Here is a 17,821-nt window from a genome sequence, read left to right on the forward strand (position 1 = left end):
TTGTCAGAAATGTCAGAATTCTTTCTTTTTTTATGGATAAATAGTATTCCATTATGTATACATGCTACATTTCTTTAGTCGTTTATCTGTTGGTGGACCCTGAAGTTGATTGTACATCTTGGCTGTTGTGAACAGTGCTGTAATAAACATGGAAGTGCAGATATCTCTTGAACCTACTTATTTTTTTTTTTCCTTTGGATATATACCTAGTAGTGGGATAGCTGGATCATATGGTGGTTCTATTTTTAATTTTTTGAGGAACCTCTGTACTGTTTTCCATGCTGTACTAATTTATATTCCTACCAGCAGCATATGAGTTCCCCTTTTTCTACATCTTTGCCAATATTTGTTATTTTTTGTCATTTTGGTAGCAGCCACTATAATGAGAGTGAGATGATAGCTCATTGTGGTTTTTATTTGCATTTCTCTGATGATTAGTAATATTGAACATGTTTTTCATATACCTGTTGGCCATTTGGCTTGTTTTGAAAGCTATCTGTTCATCTCATTTGCCCACGTGTAAATGAGATTATTTGGTTTTCTGCTGTTGAGTTGTTTGCGTTCCTTGTATAGTCCAGATATTAATCCCTTATCAGATGAAGTTTGCAAATATTTTCTCCTATTTTTGCATTGCAGTTTGATATAATTCCATTAGTCTATTTTTGCTTTTGTTTCCTGAGCTTTTGAAGTCTTCTACATAATAATCTTTTCCCAGAACAATGTCCTGAAGTATTTCTCTTATGTTTTCTTTTCTTCCTTCCCTCCCTCCCTCACTCCCTCCCTCCTTCCTTCCTTCCCCTCGGTAGAGAGTTGTGGCATGTAGCATCACAGCTCACAGCAATCTCAAACTCTTGGGCTTAAGCAATTCTCCTGTCTCAGCCTCCCAAGTAGCTGGGACTACAGGCACTCGCCACAACGCCTGGTTAATTTTTTGTTATAGTTGTCATTGTTGTTTAGCAGGCCTGGGCTAGGTTTGAACCTGGTGTATGTGGCTGGTGCCCTAACCATTAAGCATGGGTGCTGAACCTCCTATGTTTTTTTCCCATAGTTTCATGGTTTAGGGTCTTACATTTGAGTCTTCTTTTTTTTAATTATTTATTATTAAATCATAGTTGCATACATTAATGCAATCATGGGGCACCATACACTGGTTTTATATACCATTTGACATATTTTCATCACACTGGTTAACATAGTCTTCCTGGCATTTTCTTAGTTATTATGTTGAGACATTTACATTCTACATTTAGTAAGTTTCACATGTACCCTTGTAAGATGCACTACAGGTGTGGTCTCACCAATACACTCTCCCTCCACCCATCCTCCCCCCTCCCCTCCCTCTCCTGCTTCCCCATATTCTTAGGTTATAACTGGGTTATAGGTTTCATATGAAAGCTATAATTTAGCTTCATAGTAGGGCTGAGTACATTGGATACTTTTTCTTCCATTCTTGAGATACTTTACTAAGAAGAATATGTTCCAGCTCCATCCATGTAAACATGAAAGAGGTAAAAGTCTCCTTTCTTTAAGGCTGCATAATATTTCGTGGTGTAGGTGTACATATACCACAATTTATTAATCCATTCATGGATCGATGGGCACTTGGGCTTTTTCCATGACTTAGCAATTATGAATTGGGCTGCAATAAACATTCTGGTACAAATATCTTTGTTACAATGTGATTTTTGGTCTTCTGGATATATATGTAGTAGAGGAATTGTAGGATTGAATGGCAGGTCTATTTTTAGATCTCTAGGTGTTCTTACATTTGAGTCTTTAATCCATGTTGAGTTGATTTTTGTATATGATGAGTTGGAGATCTAATTTCATTTTCTGCTTATGGATAAACAGTTTTCCCAGGATCATGTATTGAGGAGACTGTCCCTTCACCAGTGAATACTCTTCATGGCTTCATTGAAAAACAGTTGGCTGTAAATGCATGGATTTATTTCTGGGTTTTTTATTCTGTCCCATTGGTTTTTTTTTTTGTGTGTGTGTTTGTTTTTTATGACAATACCAAGTTGTTTTGGTCTTTGTAGTATTTTTTGAAATCCCACACTGTGATGCCTTCAGCTTTGCTTTTTTTGCTCAGTATTTCTTTTGGCTATTTGAGATCTTTTATGTTTTCATTCAAATTTTGGGATTTTTTTCTATTTCTGTGAACATTATCATTGATATTTGGATAGGAATTGCATTGCATCTGTACATTGTTTTTGGTAATGTGGTCATTTTCACAAGTTCATCTATCTGTGGATATAGGTTGTCTTTTGATTTTTTTGTATCCTCTTCAATTTCTTTCATCTCTGTGTTATAGTTTTTCTTGTAGAGACCTTTCACCTCCATGGTTAAATTTATTCCTATGTATTTTGTTTCCTGTGACTTTACTCAATTAGTTTATACATAGTTCTAAGAGGTTTTTTTTTGTGTGCATGTGGAGTCTTTAGGTTTTTCTCTACAAAATATTATGTTATCTGCAAACAGAGACAAACTGACTTCCCTTACAATTTGGAGATATCCATTATTTCTTTCTCTTGCCTAATTGCTCTGGCTAGTACTTCCAGTACCATGATGAATAAAATTGGTGAAAGTGGGCATCATTGTCTGTTTCAGATCTTAGAGGAAACATTTCAATTATCCTCTCTCAATGTAATAGTGGCTATCAGATTGTGATATATGGTTTTTATTGTGTTGGGGTATGTTTCTTCTATACCTAACTTGTTGAGAGATTTTATTATAAAGGGATACTGAATTTTTTTTTTTTTTTTTGGTTTTTGGCCGGGGCTAGGTTTGAACCTGCCACCTCCGGCATATGGGACCAGCGCCCTACTCCTTGAGCCACAGGCGCTGCCCGGGATACTGAATTTTATCAAATGCTTTTTCTGTATCTATTAAGATGATCATATAGTTTTTGTCCTCCATTCTGTTGATGTGATGTGTAATGTTTATTGATTTGCAAATGTGGAACCATCCTTGCAACCCTGGGATATATCCTGCTTGATCATGGTGTATTATCTTTCTGATGTGATGTATGATTTGGTTTGCTGTATCTGTGTTCATTAGCAATATTGGTCTGTAGTTTTCTTTTGTTGTGTCCTTGTCTGGTTTTGGTATCAGGTAATGCTGGCCTCACAGAATGGACTTGGAAGAAGTCTTTCCTCTTCAGTTTTCCTGGAAAACTTAAGAAGAGTTGATATTAGGTTTTCTATAAATGTTTGGTAGAATTCAGTAGTGAAGCCAATAGGTTTGTTTGTTTGTTCTTTAAGACACAGGGTCTCCCTCTTTTGGATAGGCTGAGCTCAATGGCATGATCATAGCTAACTTCAGCCTTGAATTCAAGTGATCTCCTACCTTGGCTTTTCAAGTAGCTAGGACTGCAGGTGTGCAACACCACTCCCAGCTATTTAAAAAAAATTTTTTTTGTTAGAGATGGGAGTCTCACTGTGTTACTCAGGCTGGTCTCAAATGCCTGTTCTTAAGTGATTCTTTTGCCTCAGTTTCTCGAGTAGCTGGGATTACAGGTGTGATCCACTATGCCCAGCAGCAGACATTTTATCACAGATTCGATCTTGTTGATTACAACCGATTTGTTCTTATTTTGTATTTCTTCTTGGTTCAGTCTTTGTAGGTTGGGTTTTTTTTTTTTCAGTTTTTGGCCTGGGCCAGGTTTGAATCCACCACCTCTGGTATATGGGGCCGGTGCTCTACTGCTTTGAGCCACAGGCACTGCCCCAGTTTTGATAGGTTTTATGTGTCTAGGAATTAATCAATTTCTGTTAGGTTTTCTAATTCATTGGTGTATAGTTGTTTGTAATATATCATCCCGTTCTCTCCTGGCCTATTAGGTTTCAGTGGAGAAATCTGCTTATATGTTACTTGATACTTTTCTCTTATTGTTTTTAGAATTCTCTCTTTGTCTTTGACTTTTGATGATTTGATTATAATGTGCCTTCTAGGAGGATATTTTTGGGTGGAATCTGTTTGGGAATCTGTGAGCTTCCTAGATCTGGTTGTCCATATCTCTCCCAAGACTTGACATGTTTCCAGCTATTATTTCATTAGATAGGTTTTCTACACCTTTTCCCTTGTCTTCTCCCTCAGAAACTTGTAGGTCTTATAGGCTTTCTTTACTCTTTTACATTCTTATTTCTTTTTCCCCCCCTCTGACTGGGTAATCTTAAAGTTCAGAGATTTTTTTTTTTTTCTTTGTAGAGACAGAGTTTCACTTTATCGCCCACGGTAGAGTGCCACAGCGTCACACAGCTCACAGCAACCTCCAACTCCTGGGCTTAGGCAATTCTCCTGCCTCAGCCTCCCGAGTAGCTGAGTCTACAGGCGCCCGCCACAACGCCCGGCTATTTTTTTTGTTGCAGTTTGGCCGGGGCCGGGTTTGAACCCGCCACCCTCGGCATATGGGGCCGGCGCCCTGCTCACTGAGCCACAGGCGCCGCCTGAGATTTTTTCTTTTACTTGATCAAATCTGCTGTTGAAATTCTGTTTTTTTTTTTTTTATTTAATTCATTTAATTTTTCAGCGGAAGGATTTCTGTTTGGTTAGTTTGTATGTATTTCTATCTTTGTTGAGTTTCTCATTTATATTATAAATTGTTTTCCTGATTTCATCGAATTATCTGTATTTATCCTGTTAAAGTTTCCTTAAGATCCTTATTTTCTTTCTTATTAGTCATTATGATCCAAAGGATCCTTATATTGAATTCCTTTTCTGGCAATTCATTGTTTTTCTTCTCATTTGGTTCTTTTACAAAATAATTTTTATGTTCCTTTGGTGGTATCAGATTTCCTTGCTTTTGGTGTTTCTTGTGTCCCTGCAGTGATGTTTGTGCATCCTCTTTCAAACGTTCTTTTCTTTTTTTTTTTTTGGAGACAGAGTCTCACTTTGTCACCCTCGGTGGAGTACTGTGACGTCACATCTGACAGCAACTTCCAGCTTTTGTGCTTAGGCGATTCTCTTGCCTAAACCTCCTGAGTAGCTGGGACTACAGGCGCCCGCCACAACGCCCGGCTATTTTTTGTTGCAGTTTGGCTGGGGCTGGGTTCGAACCCGCCATCCTCGGTATATGGGGCTGGAGCCCTACTCTCTGAGCCACAGGCGCTGCCCAGACTTTCTAGAGCAGTTTTTGTAAAGAAAGACTTTGCTTTTCACAGTTGAGTTCTATTATGTCTGTTAGGAAGGGTATGGTGACTCTGTTTCCAGTTAGGTACAGTGGTGTAGTCTCCATGCAACTTTGTCAGCTGCATTCAACATATGTAGTAACTGTGGGGCACTTCGGTGGCCTACGCTGTAGACATTTGTAGCATTGATGGTATAGGTTTTTAGTGTCTTTGGAATCAAGGGCTTTGGGGTCTTTCTATTCTCATTTTCTCCACAGTGAGGAGACCTAGCCAAGAGGATCCCTCTTGGTGTAAGGTCTGACATGGCTTTTATGCAGTAGTAGCACTGGACTCCAGGTACAAGTGCTCAGACCAGTTGTGAGACTGTGGGGCTGTATTCCTAGGCTCAGTGTCTCATAAGGCTATTGTGCCACCTGTGTCTTAGGGTGTGGGTTCATTCTCTGTCAGGGTTGGCTGTAGTTTGCTCACAGGATCTGTGACTCTGAGGCATCTCCTAGCAGCTTGGGACTATAGGCCAGGTTGTAGCTGTGGTTCTATCCTGGGGTGGTGAGAGAGAACACAGCACGGCCTGACGCTGGGGAAGAAAGTATACTCCAGAGGTTTTAGCCTTGCAAGCAGCATTATGTATGGCTACAATTCAAAGGCCTTGAGCCACTGGGGCTTGGTGGCAACTCATGTCCCAGGGGATGAGGCACTGTTGTAGCAGTGACTCTAGACCAGGAGATAGTGGGGCTTGGCAGTGTCCTAGATTCTGTGAAGCCAGGTGCAGTGGCAGCAAGTATCTCAGAATGGTGGAGTGCAGCTGTTGTTTGGGCCCTAGGGGAAAGGGAACAGCATAGCGATGACTGGCTCCTGAGGGAGATTGGTATCTCAGCCGTCCAGGCATGGTTTCCTGGGATTCAGGGAATTGCTTCAAATTAGGCTCCAGGGAGGTGTGGCTGCTCTGAGCCCGCAAGGTACTGTTCTGGCTGCCTTTGTGAGTGGACTAGGAAGTTCTAGTCTTGCTCTCTTTAGAGTCTGACAGCAGTTTGTTTTTTTTTTTTCAGAGATGAGGTCTTGCTGTGTCACCCAAACTGGAGTACAGTGATGCGATCATAGTTCACTGCAGCCTCCAAATCCTGGGCTCAATGTCGTAGAATATTTTTAAGAGATTAGCCTTTAATGCATCTTTTCAAAGCTTTCAATTTAGGTTTCGATTTTATACTTTTAAAAACATAATTGTGGGATGGTGCCGGTGGCTCAGTGGGCAGGGTGCCGGCCCCATATACTGAGGGTGGTGGGTTCAAACCCGGCCCCGGCCAAACTGCAACAAAAAAAATAGCCAGGTGTTGTGGTGGGCACCTGTAGTCCCAGCTACTTGGGAGGCTGAGACAAGAGAATTGCCCAAGCCCAGGAGTTGAAGGTTGCTGTGAGCTGTGTGATGCCACAGCACTCTACGGAGTGCAATAAAGTGAAACTCTTTCTACAAAAAAAAAAAAACGTAATTGTGGTAAATTATACATAACTAAAAAATTACCATATTAGCCTTTTTTTGTTTGTTTTTTTGTAGTTTTTGGCCAGGGCTGGGTTTGAACCCGTCACCTCTGACATATGGGGCCAGTGCCCTACTCCGTTGAGCCACAGGTTCTGCCCCCATCTTAACCATTTTTTTAGTGTATAGTTCAGTGGTATTAAGTACATATGTTGTTTTGCAACCATCAGCACCATCCATCTCTAGAACTTTTTTCATTTTCCCAAACTGAAATTCAGTACCCATTAAATAATAAATTCTCATTTCCTGCTGCCTCCAGGACTTGGCAAGTACCGTTATTTATTTATTTTTTTTGTAGAGACAGAGTCTCACTTTTATGGCCCTCGGTAGAGTGCCGTGGCCTCACACAGCTCACAGCAACCTCCAACTCCTGGGCTTAAGCGATTCTCCTGCCTCAGCCTCCCAAGCAGTTGGGACCACAGGTGCCCGCCACAACGCCCAGCCATTTTTTGGCTGCAGTTTGGCCAGGGCTGGGCTTGAACCCGCCACCCTCGGTATATGGGGCCGGCGCCTTACCGACTTGAGCCACAGGTGCCACCCTTCTGTTTTCTTTTTTTTTTGTAGAGACAGAGTCTCACTTTATGGCCCTCGGTAGAGTGCCGTGGCCTCACCCAGCTCACAGCAACCTCCAACTCCTGGGCTTAAGCGATTCTCTTGCCTCAGCCTCCCAAGTATCTGGGACTACAGGCGCCCGCCACAACGCCTGGCTATTTTTTGGTTGCAATTTGGCCGGGCCGGGTTTGAACCCGCCATCCTCGGTATATGGGGCCGGCGCCTTACCGACTGAGCCACAGGTGCCACCTGCAAGTACCGTTATGTCTCTGCGAATTCAACTACCCTGGGCACCTCACGTACATGGGATCATACAGTATGTGTCCTTTTGTGACTGACTTATTTCACTTAACATAATGTCCTCAAGCTTTATTCATTTGGGGACATATATCAGAATTTCTTCACTTTTTAAGGCTGAATGATATCCCATTGTATGTACCACATTTTATTTATCCATTCATCGCGGTAGATACTTGGGTTGCTTCCATGTTCACCTATTGTAAATACCATTGCTCTGAACATGAGTTTACAAATATCTGTTCAAAGCTCCACTTTCAGTTCTTTTTGTTATGCACCCAGAAGTGGAATTGTTGGATCATGTGGTAATTCTATTTTTAATTTTTTGAGGAACTGATTCAACTTAGCTTGTATAGAAGCAACACTTCTCTTTCCATACCCCCTGCTCTCCCACCCATATTTAATATGTTTTTAAATACAGCTTTATTAAAACATAACTGTTTTAAAAAGTAATACTGCACACATTTAAAATGTTCAATTTGGTGTGTTTTGACATGTGTATATACCTGTTGTTTATTTTCACTACTATTGTTTTCTCTCTCACCTTTACTTTTATCATTTTCATCTTTGTGTTGTCATTATAATAATCATCATCTTTATTATTGTAACAGTCTTTGAGAGGATTCTCTTCTTGTTGATGGAGGGTTGTTTGTGTGTAAAATGTGTTTCTCTGTTGAATATTCCACTGGGATAAGGGAGGGGAGTCTGAAGGAGGCTTTGTCATTAAGGAACATCTGTGGAAATGGATGGAGTTGGTACTCAGATCTAGGACACATTCAATATTCACTGGGCATGGGCCATGTCAATCATTTCTTTTTTCCCTTTCTTTTCATTCATTTCTTTCTTTCCATCCTTCCTTCCCTTCCTTCTTTCTTTCTCTTTTCTTTCTTGACAGGTTCTTGGTTTTTTGCCTGGGCATTAGGGTAGTGACAGCATCTTAGCTCATTGCAATCTCAAACTCCCAGGCTCAAGCAATCTGGCATCAGCTTCCTAAGTAGCTGGGACCACTAGCATGCACCACCATCCCTGGCTAATTTTCCTAGTGATGGGATCTTACTCTGGCTCAGGGTGGTCTTGAACTCTTGAGCTCATGTGATCCTCCTGCCTTGGCCTCCCAGTGTGCTGGAATTATAGGCATGAGCCACCACCTGGCCCATCTTAAACATTTCTGTGCTGCAGATAGCCAATATTTCTTTGACACAGGGGAGCCATATAGGGAAGTAAGTGAAACAGTGGTTGAGGGGCTGGGCTTTAGTCTTCTGCCATGGTTGGCTAGTGGGGTAGGCAGAATAAGTAAGCCTATGAAGAAAAGCAGAGGGAATTGAACTTGATGATATAAGAAATAAGAACTATCGAACATTTCAAAACTATTAAGAAATGAGTATAATTGTGATGGATGTGTTACTTAGTTCAATGTAAGCATTTCACATTGTATATCAAAGCAGTACCCTGAACCCCATAAATGTATCAATGTACAAAGTTATGCTTTAATAAAAAATAATTAAAAACAAGAGAAACTATTGAACAATCTAGAGTCAGGGAATAGCATGGTTTGTGCAGGAAGGATTAGGGGTGGGGTTCAAGGGACTCACAGGTGGGCAGGCCACTTGGGAAGCTCTCATGGTGGTCCAGGCATGAGGTGAGGAAGGTCATGTGTTGGGCAGACATAAAGAGAGGATTAAACATCCATATGAAGGTCTGACAGTTAAACTCAAGAACCTGCCCCTGTGCATGTATGTTGGCAGCACTGTACAAACAACTCAGTAAGATTTCATAACCTTGGTATATCAGTGTTTAACAGCTATGTTCATGTCGACTTGTGATGGTGTCTTGCTAAGTGGTGTTTATTATTGTTGTGTGTGCTGTACAATGACAACTTTGATGGTCATTCCAGAAAGAGTTCCCAAATTGCTTTCAAGTGTGCTAGCATTGGTGCCTAGCTTCTAATTGGAGTACTTCAAAGGGGACCATAGTGATATTCAGCAATGAGATATGTAGCATTTTTTCTAGGATGATTTTGAAAATTTAACTGTCAGACCTATATGTACATACGTACATCATCAGGGGAAATGCCTGCGTGAGGAAAAATAAATAGGAAGAGGAAGGCAAGGGAGCTGTCAGACCTCAATGCAGGTGTACCCTAGTGAGGGTGGGGCTAAGAAATGAAGGAAATTTGGTGGAAGCATTTTAGACAGTTCTAAGAAAAGTCTGGCAAGGCCCATGGACCATCCTCCATCCAGAGCCACAGTCCCTGCTCAGAGCAATCTCATATACCCCAAGAATGGTGGTGCCTTTGCATCTTTGCCACACTTTGCTGTCAACTGGAAGCAGCTGTGGGAAGTACTGCCTTGGAGTAAACATGGGGATGGACTTTAGATCTCCCTGGCCAGCATCCTCAGTCAAGTGTGCTTCCTGCCGTGGGAGCTCTCAGGAGCCCATTCTCATGGGCAGCATGGAGATGACTGTGGCAAGACATCTAGGGAGGTGACTGCTGTTGTTTCAGGGCTGTCACAAATAACAAATGATTACCCCGACTGGCTTCAGCAGTAAGGAGAGGGAGGTATTCTGTCACAGATCACAGGACATCCTGAGGTGGGTTCTCATTGCCACTGGTTGGGGCCCAGGACTGGTTGGTCTCCGGCCCTGGCTTATCTAGTTTCCGGACATGGACTGCTATGCTGTTATCTTGCTCAGGAACAGTTGCTTTTAGAAGCCTGGGGGCTATTTGCCTTAGCAGAAGAGAGAGAGAGATAGTCATTGAGGGAGTAAAGCAGTCTTAGAAGAATACAGCTTAGCAATCTTTAGCAGAGAGACACTGTGCCGGCGTTCTGCAGGCAGGAGAAGCGACAAAGTCAGAGTGAGCAGTCTGTGATAGAATGTGTACTCTAGACTGCCATCTCCTCCAGCCTAATATAGAGCTGATCTCGTGACTCTTAACACCACAGGTGTAGAGACTGCCAATTCACTAATGCTCTCATCTCCCGAGCTCTCATGCTTGTTAAGAGAGCTAAATCCCTCCCCATGCCCTTTTCACCAAGGTGTTCCATTATTGAGCTACAGGTGTTACTTCTAACTCTCACTCCTCCTAGCCATAGGCTGTACGGGCTGCTACAGTGGGTGGATTTCAGGGTTGGTTGAGTCAGGGCTCTAAGTGAGGCACTTTCCACCTCTCCACTCTGCTTTCCATCCAGACTGGTAGTGACATGGCCATGGCAGTCCCAGGAATCACAGCAGGATGCAACAATATCTGGAGGGAGAAGAGCAACCCCTCTCCTGTGCTTCTTTCTGAGGACCAAGGAGCCCTTTCTTGAAGGGGTCCCATTGGGTTTCCCACTGTGCTTCCTTGGGTGGAGATGGGTTACCGTGTCATTTTTTACTCCATCCTGATGGGAGAATGGGACCATTGTGGTTGGCTTATGCCAGGAGATGGCAGCTTTGGCTGCACTGAGAACTACCTGGGTTCTAAAAACCACCCTTTTTTAGAGAGAGGGTTTTACTCTGTTGCCCAGGCTGGAGTGAAGTGATGTGAACACTGCAGCCTTGAACACCAGGGCTCAAGCTATCCTCTTTCCTTGGTCTCCCAACGAGGACTACAGGGCTGAGAACCACTGCCATCTTGGAGTAGAAGCCATGCTGGGGAGTCAGTCACCCTGCCCGTTATGGTCATTTCTAGCTTCATGTGGCTTGGACAAATCACTCACCCTCTTTCAGCCATAGTTTCCTCCTTTGTTACACAGAGGGTGGCACCAGCCACCTGCTGTGGTTACTGGGAAGACAGAATAAGCTCATGGTGCTTGCAGGCTTTGCAAACTCTACGTCACTAAGACCCCAGGCATGGTTGCTTCTCATCCTCATTCCATTTGGAGGTAAATGCAGCTCCTCTGCTGCCAAGAACAGCCAGGGCAGAGATTTCTCTTAAGCATAGCTTCCCGTCATTAAAACAAAAAAATGAAAGAGAAGAGAAAAGGAGAGATGAGGAGGCCACAGGCAATTGCAGTGGGCTCTTTTCTTCTTAGAAGGCGTGGGTTTGAAGGCGCTGCTATAAATGATTTATGCAAATGAGTTGGAGGCGCTGTGTCCCCTGCCGCTTTAATCTGGGAGAACTGGGAGGGAGCCAGGCGCAAGGGCTTTAGCATCTCCTCCCTGTGGTCCTGCAGGCCGGCCAGTGCTCTTCTGCTGCCTCCAGGGAAGATGGTCAGATAAGGCTCTGCACTGTGCTTCCCACTGTGTTCCCAGACACACCTGGCCGCCTGGGTTCTTGGCTCTTCCTGCCTGAATGAGCTCTGGTGGGTGCTGCCAGTAGTACTGAGGGAACAAGGAAGGCCAGCCCCGGGGCTGTGAGGTCATGGGCCAGGCAATCTGTCACCTTTGGTTCCCACCTGGTCCGGGACCTGGGGCATCATAGAGGGAGGGGGACCTCAGGGTTGAGGCCTGGAGCCTCAAGGGGGGCAGATGTGGCAAATAAAGGGCTTGCAACCAGCAACCCCAACCTCCCCCTTCTCCTCCCTCTTCCCCTCCTCCTTTTCTTCCGTCCTTCATAAAATCTACTTTGAGCACCACTGAGTCGCCACCATGTTAGGGGATGGGGATCCAGAGATAAAGACTCCTTTCTGCCCTCAGGTTGCTCCTAGTATGGGGAGGTGACCTAGGCTCTAGAGCCTGAGGGAGGGAGGGAGGATAGAAGTAATCTGAAGGCATCTTGGGGCAGGAGGACCACATCACTGCAGGGCTAACATGCCTTGAGGATGGAAGGTCTAATCTGTTCCACCCTGGGGTGTTGGCATGAACTCACAGGAATGACCCCTTTGAACTGAGGGGTGAAGGTAAAGGTAGGAGTTTTCGAGTGACCAGTATGGGGGGAAGGGCATTCCAGGGAGAGGGACAGCAATGGTTTAAATAGCAATGAACATGTGAGATGTGCCTGTGTTCCAGGACACACATGGCTCGTGTGCATGGAGTCTAGGTACATGGGTGGTAAGACCACACATATGGGCTCTGGCCAGTTCATGGAGGACATTGAATGCTCTGTGGAGGTGGCGTCAAGTTTATCTTTAGATGCTTGGGAACCACGGGGAACTCTAAGCTGAGCAGTGCCCGAGCTGGGTTGACCAAGCAGAAAGGTCAGCCTGGCACTCCTGAGGAGTAGGACAGGATGTTGGAATAATTGTCCAGAGCAGGACCATGCTGGAGACCTGCAGTATGGGAGAAGCCATGGGATGGAAGGAGGGAGGGGATTTGAGAAGGATACTTGGATGACCGCTTGGATGGGGGCATCCAGGCTGACGCCAGACTTCTGGCCTGGACAGCAGAACTCAAGGTGCAAAGCAGGCCTGGGATCTGGGGTACCTGTGTTGAGGGGTCAGGAAGAGGACTGAGAGGCGGTGCTTCCTAGTTGGGAGTCTGCTGGCCCATCCTTGGTTTTCTACCAGACCTTGGTGGCAGGGGGGAGGAATTCTTGATGGCCTCCCTCACAGTGATCCCCCTCCCACCTCACAGTGATTCACCCTCCCACCTCCCTTTACTTCCCTGGACGAGAAGTAAAGATGAAAGAGTCCCACACCTATATTTTACAGATGTGAAAAACTGTGGCCCAGAGAGGGGATTGACTTGCACAAGGTCACGCGGTGAATTACTGCAGGCAGCGTCATGGATAGTAAAAAAGGACCTCCAAATAAAGTCTAATCTAGTCCACCTCCTTTAATTGGCCCTGGGAACAAAGAGCTCTCACCTCTGAAAAGGGAAGTGGATTTGCTGAGCAGGGTTGAGGTTTGAAGTGTGAGGAATTTTTTTTAGAGAGGGGAGGAGGATCCCTGGAAGGAGGGATCCCTCCACCTGTTTCCCTATTGGTGGGGCCCCATCCACCTCCTGGAGCCCTGACAGCCACCCACCAAACAGAGGAGGGAGCTGGGGAGGTATTAAAAGGGGCCGCCTTCCCTGAGTCTCCCAGCACCCAAGTGCCAGGGCCTCATGGGCTTTCCCAAGCATGTATTAGGTTTTGCCACAGCCTTAGGGCCTGCCTGGAACCCAGGAGTCCCAATTCCCAGGGGAGGCTTTGCCCTCTAAACTTCTGTGCTGGGAGGTCCACCTTGTGCAGTGATGGGGTGGACCTAGGCTCCAGAACCTGAGGGAGGAAGGATAGAAGTAATCTGAAGGCATCTTGGGGCAGGAGGACCACAAGCCTGACAGCTGCCTGAGCTCTGGCTCCTGAGGGAGGGGCAGCCAGCATTGAGCCGGCCCATGGTCCCAGGATTTTAGGGACTGAAAGCCCGGGTTGGTGGGGCCATGAGATGTGAGACAGAGACATGGTTGGGGCTAGGCCTGGAGATATAATAGCAGGGAACAGCATTCCTTCATGTGCCACTGGCTTCTCTTGAGGGGCCCTGCATAGCCCCAGCTACTCGCAGGTGTGTCTGTGCCAGGGGTCCGGACCTTGGCTCTGTAGCCAGCCCAGCTGATGTCTTGTGGGCTCCAGGGCATGGCCAGTGGTGGTGGGCACAGAGCTAGCATAGTCCAGTGGCTGGGCCTCAGTCATTTCTCACGTTTGCTCTGCTAGAACAGAAGTTCCTGTTTCAGAGCCACGCTGAGCCCCTGCTCTCCTGAAAAGGACCTGTCTTCTTCTTTTCAGAGGGTGTTCACATTTCTGTCTCAGGGCCTGCAAGAACTGGTACCCCCGGCATCAGTCCTCACTTTCTCTTTTGAATATGTGGCCCCAGAGCTCAGAGGCCCCTTGACCCCAGTGTGGGAGTGGGCCCATAGCCCCATGGGGTGAGCCCTGGAGTGGGCGCTTGGTTCATGCTAGGGACCCTGGTGGGGCAGGACAGTGACTGTGAGCATGCATTAACATTGGGATTCGCACAGTTCACATTTGACCCTGGGCCCCTCCAAGTGACACTGTGTTTATTTAACTGAAGATCGCTGTTCTCAGGGACAGTGTTGATAGACAGCCCTGAAGTCTGGACTCTGGAGTCTGACATCTGGATTCTGGGCCCTGCTCTGGCACTTTATAGCTTTGACAATTCATTTCCATTTCCTGCCGCCTCTATTTTCTTTTTGTTAAAAGGAATGATCATCTGTCCTGTGGTACCTACAGGGTGCTTTGGCAAATCTAATAAGATTTTGGTGACAGTGCTTTGTAGATTTTAAGAGCTGTGCTGTTATTCTGAGAGGCCGCATGGCAGACAGGCAGGTGCTTGAGATCTTGATGTCCTATAGTTGTGTGTCTAAATCCCTGCTTAGCTGTGTAGTCGCTGTGTGACTTGACAAAGGGTTCAGTGTGCCCTGGCCTCTAGGGTGCTGAGTCCCCAGAGCTGCTGCTCTCCTTCTGAGGACCCAGCACAGGTGTTTCAAGATGTCAGAAGCAGGTATAATTTTCTTAATTGGTTTGGGTGCTTATTTGTCTTAGTTCCTGCCTAATTTTTTTTTTTTTTATATTCTCATAAGAGTTTATTATAGGGTATCGTCTGTGGCTCAGTGAGTAGGGCACCGGCCCCATATACCGAGGGTGGCGGGTTCAAACCTGGACAAATTGCAACAAAAAAATAGCTGGGTGTTGTGGTGGGCACCTGTAGTCCCAGCTACTCGGGAGGCTCAGGCAAGAGAATCGCCTAAGCTAGTGGTTCTCAACCTTCCTAATGATGCCACCCTTTAATACAGTTCCTCATGTTGTGGTGACCCCCAACCATAAAATTATTCTCGTTGCTACTTCATAACTGTAATTTTGCTACTGTTATGAATCGTAATGTAAATATCTGACATGCAGGATGTATTTAGGTGACCCCTGTGAAAGGGTCATTTGACCCCCAAAGGGGCTGCAACCCACTGGTTGAGAACTGCTGGCCTAAGCCCAAGAACTGGAGGTTGCTGTGAGCCATGACGTCATAGCACTCTACTGAGGGCAACAAAGTGAGACTCTGTCTCTAAAAAAAGAAAAAAAAAGAAAGAGTTTATTATAAACGGGTTTCATATACCAGGAAATAAAAGAACTATGTACAGCCTCTTATGGGAAATAGGCAGGGAGCTGAGGAGGGCCAAGATGAGTCTAGGGCCTTGGTGGGCGCATTCTCAGGGGAGGGGACCCTCTCATCCTTGGGGGAAGAGGCCACATCCCTGGAGGGGGTATGCCCATTGGAGTCCCTCATCCAGGGGGGTCCCCATTGTGGGATCATGGGAGGCCTCATACCAAGAGGTGGGCCCATCAGGCCTGGAGGGGGTGTCTCTTGGCCCATAGGTCGGGGAGGACCCCCAAGGCCAGGTGGGTACTGGGGGCCCCTGCAATACTGCTGCCACAGTACCTCTTCCTTATGGAGTCATCACCTGTTGGCCCACCAATCCCACAGACTAGCCCAGCAAATCCTGCAGGAGCCTGGGGCAAGGGAACCCCACCTGGGATTCCTCAGCCAGTGGCCCTGCCAATCCCTGGGCCTCCAGCAGCTCTAGCAAGTGGCACTCAGGCAATACCAGTATCTTTAGGAGGAGGTGCCTCTACTGTCATCAAGACCAGGTTCTCCCCTTGTAGCAGCACCAGGCCAAGAACTCGCTTCTCTTCCCTCTCTGCTTGTTTGGAGTTCTTAGGCTTGATTTTTCTGAACTCATCACAGTCACAAAGGATCAAATTCACATGCTTGTTGAAAGCCTTGAAGGTGCCGATGAAGGTCTGGCCATCTTGCAGGATGCACCTCTTCCTGTAGATAATATGCTGCAGCATCTTGCTGCTCTTGCCCATGGTCATGGTGGTGGTTCTGATGGCTTTGATTCCTCCTGGATTGCCACTGGAGAGCTCCCGCCTAATTTTTGCAAAGGAAGAGGTGACAGGACCCTCACTAATGGGGTAAATGCCCTCTCTGGCAGGGGAGCCAGGTCAGAGACCACTGTGTTGTGGGGAGGCCACTGGGGCTAAAGAGCTCTGAGGGGCAGAAGCCCCCAGTGTGGCTAAAGAGCTCTGAGGGGCAGAAGCCCCCAGGTAGCTGGTAGGATAGCTCTGGGCAGATCGACTTGAGGTCAAACCCTAATTCTACCATTTCCCAGCTCTGTGCCCTGGTCTCCTCCTCTGTAAACCAGGGTAATGATAGGGGTTTTGTATAGGGTTCAGGAGGTTGTTCTCTATATCATTACCCTGGACATAGAACCTGCGTGTCCCACCCCATTCTGAGCACACTACATGTGTGAACTCATTTCATTCCCAGTAGCCCTATGAGCCAGGCACTATTATCAACCCCATTTTTCAGAAGAGGAAGTAGATACCAAGAAGGTGTTAGAATCAAGCTTTGAACCCAGGCAGTGTGATCCAGAGCCTGCCTTAACTGCCACCTGTACTATGAAGCCCCCAGTGTAGACAGCGCTCTAAGTGGTGGTGATGAGTAGTATGTGGTATTTAGTGTTGTCAGATCATTAGGATCTGGGTGACAGTGGCCCTAAGGGGAGTGCCCCAGCCACAACCCCAGGCCTCTGTGTGGCTTTCACCATCACTTTGTTGCACTTGCTAGTGTCCAATGTCTGAGCCTAGAGGTTGAAGTGAGAGGCCCTGGAATGAGCAGCAGGCAGGGCCAGGGCTGGGGCCTGGAAGTAGAAGCAGAGGCCAGGGCAGTGGTCCTGGGCTCAGCCATCCTCTGCAGGGCAGACCTGGGAGGGGCAGGAAGCAGGAGTGAGCACAGGAAGCAGATTCCTCAGAGGAAGGAGGGTGAGCTTGCATGTCTCCTGGCCTTAGGGTGGCTTCAGCTGGCTTGGGGCCTGGCACCAGAAGGGGTGGGCACCAGGAGTCTTGGCTGAGCCATGAGGCCTAAAGGTGTGTGAGTGTGTGTGTGGTGGGGGGTTAGGTGGAGGACGGGGTGGATTGGAGGGGGAGTGGTTGTCTCTGCTGGCAGAGGAGGGATTTAACCTCCTGCCATCAGCTGCCAGCTTTTCTCATAATCCAGGCAGGCCCAGAGGGATCACTAGAGTATGTTTCCACACGTCTGGTGGACAAGGCTTGTGTCTTGTCCCAGCATATCCATCACTATGAGGTCACCCTGTGTGTCCGCATCTCTCTGCCCCTCCTTTCCCCTCAAATGTGTCACTCTCTGCTCTTCCTCACCTTCCCCAGCAAGGTTATGATGTCTGGAGCTAACCTTTTAAATGCAGACCCTGGTAATTTATCACTGTAATCACTGGGATAGGGGCCAGTTTCAAGTTTAAAATTTATTCCATCCCTGAATTAAAAACAGAGTGCTAACCAGGTGACAAAGCACAATGTTTAATCTATTTACTTAGGAGAACTGACAGTTGCCCAGCAAGCTGAATGGGATTTGCATATGAGGCACGCATGCGCTGATACATA

The 17,821-nt window shown here is 46.2% G+C and overlaps 1 protein-coding gene and 1 pseudogene across 1 annotated transcript in view; one reads left to right on the plus strand and one right to left on the minus strand.

The window, feature by feature from the left end:
- The window catches only part of NEURL1 (neuralized E3 ubiquitin protein ligase 1), an 88,158-nt gene that overhangs the window by 27,445 nt on the left and 42,892 nt on the right, over positions 1-17,821 (plus strand). The window lies entirely within an intron of this gene.
- On the minus strand, positions 15,548-16,237 carry LOC128580796 (small nuclear ribonucleoprotein-associated proteins B and B'-like; annotated as a pseudogene).

The sequence above is a fragment of the Nycticebus coucang genome, chromosome 3 (assembly GCF_027406575.1).
Source record: "Nycticebus coucang isolate mNycCou1 chromosome 3, mNycCou1.pri, whole genome shotgun sequence".
NCBI classification, from domain to species: Eukaryota; Metazoa; Chordata; class Mammalia; order Primates; family Lorisidae; genus Nycticebus; species Nycticebus coucang.